This window comes from Limulus polyphemus, unplaced genomic scaffold (assembly GCF_000517525.1).
Source record: "Limulus polyphemus unplaced genomic scaffold, Limulus_polyphemus-2.1.2 Scaffold1190, whole genome shotgun sequence".
In the NCBI taxonomy this organism is placed as follows: Eukaryota; Metazoa; Arthropoda; class Merostomata; order Xiphosura; family Limulidae; genus Limulus; species Limulus polyphemus.
Window position 1 is genome coordinate 177,275 of NW_013666800.1, and position 4,512 is coordinate 181,786.

The 4,512-nt window shown below is 31.8% G+C and overlaps 1 protein-coding gene across 1 annotated transcript in view; it reads left to right on the forward strand.

The window, feature by feature from the left end:
* Positions 1-3,637, forward strand: part of LOC106462520 — an 18,734-nt gene extending 15,097 nt beyond the window's left edge. Inside the window, exon 7 of the mRNA XM_022389815.1 lies at positions 3,596-3,637. The gene's annotated coding sequence lies outside the window, so the exon portion shown is untranslated. The remainder of the gene's footprint in view (positions 1-3,595) is intronic.
* Positions 3,638-4,512: the final 875 nt, after the last annotated feature.

The following is a 4,512-nucleotide window of genomic DNA, read 5'->3' on the forward strand; positions in this document are numbered from 1 at the left end:
ATGGTGGTCAAGGTGTATCGTTATTAATGGTGGTCAAGGTGTATCGTTATTAATGGTGGTCAAGGTGTGTCGTTAGTAATGGAGATCAAGGTGTGTCGGTCTTAGTGTAAACTAATTTGTCTTGGACTCAGTGGAGATTAAACAGAATTGTTTTTAGAAGTGGTTAAGGTTATTGGTCTTAATGGATTTCATATTATTTCAGTTATATGGTGGAAAGAGATTAACCATATGTTGACGCAATATACATTTAGAAAACCAATATAGGCCTAATAACTTATACTAGTAATTTTATAAACATATATAATATATTTTGATATTTCTCTATATTCATTACTCAGTATTAATTTGCATAAATAAGAAAAAGCACACACATACGCATACACTATATGTGTTATAGATTTTAAAACAAAGTAAAAACAATATTGATGTTTTAAGTTTTGTGTTATTTTTTAGAGCCTCCAACTTATAAAAGCTACTGAAGAATAATCTGTAATACTAGTTCATTATGAACTATAGAATATCTAGGTAAGTTACCATATGATAAACATATTAAATACAATATAATTCTAATGACTGATACGTACATAAAACAGTGGGAAATAGTTTTATGGGTTTATGAATCAACTTTGTTAAAGTAAAATTAACCTCGATAGTTGTTCAGTTGGTGTAAGGTTTATTATTTAAGTAACTAAATATTGACAAGTTTGGAGTGTATATAAGATAAGTGTAAGGTTTATTATTTAAGTAACTAAATATTGACAAGTTTGGAGTGTATATAAGATAACTTGGAAAGTTACAGTGAAACAATTTGCACCGTGCTCTACAAATATGATTATCATTACTATCAAAATGTTAACAAAAGTAAATACTTTTCGTTTTTTTAACGAACGTGTTTATTTTCATCCTTATATTTTCGATTTTTATAACGAATATAAAAAGGTATTTTTTTTACTGTTTAATACTGTTCCACACACACTTGTTTCTTCATAATTCCCACCCATTTACAAAAAGGTTCCAGTCTTTAAACGTGCCAACTATCAATTATGTATAAAAACGTGAGAACTAAAGATGCGTCTAATATCAGTTTTGTAATTACACATGTTCAATTCGTTTTCATTATATGTTACTCTACAGGATTGTACTCTCGAAAAGTATTCCAACAATTGATTACCTTACCTAGAATATACTAAGATACTTTCTTAGAATGTAATTCGCTGTATTTATATTGGCTTACTGAGCATTTCATATAGTTATAGATTTTACATAAATCTTCGTCATCATGTCAACACGGTCCCTTGAAAAGTTGAATATTAACAAAGCCCTTAATGAATACTAAGCAATTTATTAGTTTTTTTTCTAAAGTCATTTTCATAGCGGGTATATTCAAAATATTTGTTCTCTCTTTCGGATTGACTAGACTTTAACACGCAAAAATTGAACTTCCATTTTTTCTACTCGGACTACGGTAAATAATTCCACAAAAATCCATAAACTACCCGTGTGTTGTATACTAAACTACGACAACTCAGCTACTTCTTGATCCATGAACCTAAAATTCACGTATTGATCTCTTAGCTAGCAATATAGGGTTGGTTCTGAAATAACAATATAGAGCACTTGGTGTTGAGTAACCTGTTCGTTAACAAACTTCATATCGAGACTACCCTTAAGCTGTATAAGATGGGAACCCCCAACCTGGACACACATAGCAACTTGTGTGTTGATCCTTGAAGTAAATAACACACGGTGACTCGTGTGTTGATCCTTGAAGTAAATAACACACAGCTACTCGTGTGCTGATCCCTGACGTAAATAACACACGGCAACTCGTGTGTTGATCCTTGAAGTAAATAACACACGGCAAACTCGTGTGTTGATCCCTGACGTAACTAACACACGGCAACTCGTGTGTTGATCCCTGAATTATACTATATACAGCATGTTCTGAACCCTGAAATAACCAATGTACAGCGACTTCACTGCCTTTAAGCACAAAAATATACAATTATTCAATGTCTTTAAGCACAACAAATCATATAATTACCCAGTGCCGTTAAGCACAACAAATCATATAATTATCCAGTGCCGTTAAGCACAACACATCATACAATTATCCAGTGCCGTTAAGCACAACAAATCATACAGTTATCCAGTGCCGTTAAGCACAACAAATCATACAATTATCCAGTGCCGTTAAGCACAACAAATCATACAATTATCAAATGCCATTAAGCACAACACATCATATAATTATCCAGTGCCGTTAAGCACAACAAATCATACAGTTATCCAGTGCCGTTAAGCACAACACATCATATAATTATCCAGTGCCGTTAAGCACAACAAATCATACAATTATCCAGTGCCGTTAAGCACAACAAATCATACAATTATCCAGTGCCATTAAGCACAACAAATCATACAGTTATCCAGTGCCGTTAAGCACAACACATCATATAATTATCCAGTGCCGTTAAGCACAACACATCATACAACTATTCAATATATTTCCAGAATAATTTGAAGAAGTGTGTGATTATTGATCAGTGAATAACGTTATACAGTTTACACTCAGATGTAAAGAAATATTATGTTAAAGTAACCTTATCGATCCAATAGACAAGTATAAATCGTTATATATAAATGTTATACTATTCAAATACAACAAAGAAATGTGTTTTTAGTCCTTTCAAAACTATTACAGGAACTGATTAAATTACAAATAATATGACAGAGAGTAGCTTGTGTGTTATAATACTTGTTATATGATAAGATACATCATCGGTTTTATTAAGTCAATAGATTGTATCGAATGCAAGCAGTATGTTATATGCTCGTGTTTGTTCACTACAACATAAAATGCACATGCGTAATTTTCCGTACACTTCTTTGTTATTGGTCAGTTTAAAAAGTAAGCCAATAGAACTTAGGAACTCTTATTATAACTGCTTTAGATAAAACATTGCCGACTTTAATACAACTAACTGTGACCATGGCGAACTGTTTCATCACAACTCTTAGGAACATTTTTTGGGTGCTTGTCTTCTTTGCTTGTCTTCTTGGGTTTGTCTACCAAGGTTACACCTTTGTCGATATTTATCTCAAATATCAAACATCTGTGGCGATCAACGTAAAGCATCCCTTTGACCTTTTATTTCCTTCAGTTACCCTCTGCCCCCAGCAACCGTAAGCACTTTATATATACATAGAGAGAAAAAAACACAATTAACTCTTGTTGAGAAAAGTAGCTGGTCCTATAAAATGTTCAGCCTTATTTTTATTGTTAATGTTTTTAATCAAGAAACTCAAACTATAAAAACATGATAACACTGTTTTGATATATCTCAAAATTCCTTTTACTGAGCATCTGTATGGTGTCTTTGGTAAGATTCCCCACGTGTTGCTTATCTTGTATAACCTGGTCCATTAGGCTTTACGAAACCTAGTACAGTAAAAAATGAAATTGAATATATTAAATATGAAGTGTAGATTTAAGCAACTGGTTCCGATATAACTTTTTTTTCTTAAGTGTTGTATGTTTATTAGCTAAAATATTTGTTTGTACTAAAAGGATTGAGTTTTTGTTTATTTACAGCGTGAAGCTCTCGCCTTGGTGTAGAAAAAAGCCAGATACTTGTCGACATAGAACGGATTATTTGGACTATGTAAGTGAACACAATTCTCTTTAGGCTGAATATTCTTCTACCTCGTTAAATATGGTTAGCTGTTATGACTTCTTCAATGATAATTTAATGTACAATTTACAGAAATAAAAGCTTCTGTATGCAGTCATGTTCTAAAGAAATGAAACTAAATTAATGTGAGACTCGATGGTTTAGTTAATAGAAAAATATCCCCAGCAAGAAGTCCCCACGTTCGAATTCCACCTCATCTTAGATTAACCTCATTAAATTAATAACGTCAAAGAGCAGTTTTTCACATATAATATTTCTACACAGACAGTTATTCTGACGTAGTATACAGTGTTTTGGAATAAATTACTTTTATTCTATCACAACAAACACGATTTTTTAAAACCACTATAACACAAGCGCTTTCCCAAGACACCGGCAAATAGGAGAGTTTGGAGAATTCGGGTTTAGTATGGTTTCAATATGAAACACATTTAGCTATGAAATAACACTAAATAAAATTAAAATTTTAAAATAAAAATAAAATTACAAACTTCTTATAAAATTCAGGGTGTGAGTAGTGAACGTTACAATATTCTAATTGAATTAAAGACTTTAAAGGCATTTTTGTTGTTAACAGGAAATCTACAGAAGTTTTTACAACTTTCGACAACAAGTGCAGAATTCGGGGAACTATACCGAAATGGTGGAGAGCAGCTTTCAACTTCAAGAATTTATTAAATACTGTACTTTATGGGGCACCGAGAACTGCAAGTAGGTTGGAATAATTATAGTATTTTTTAAATGAAGATTGTAAACTAATGTAAAAACGTTGAATTCTGTTACCTTAATAATTAATTAGATAATATCATCTTTTGTT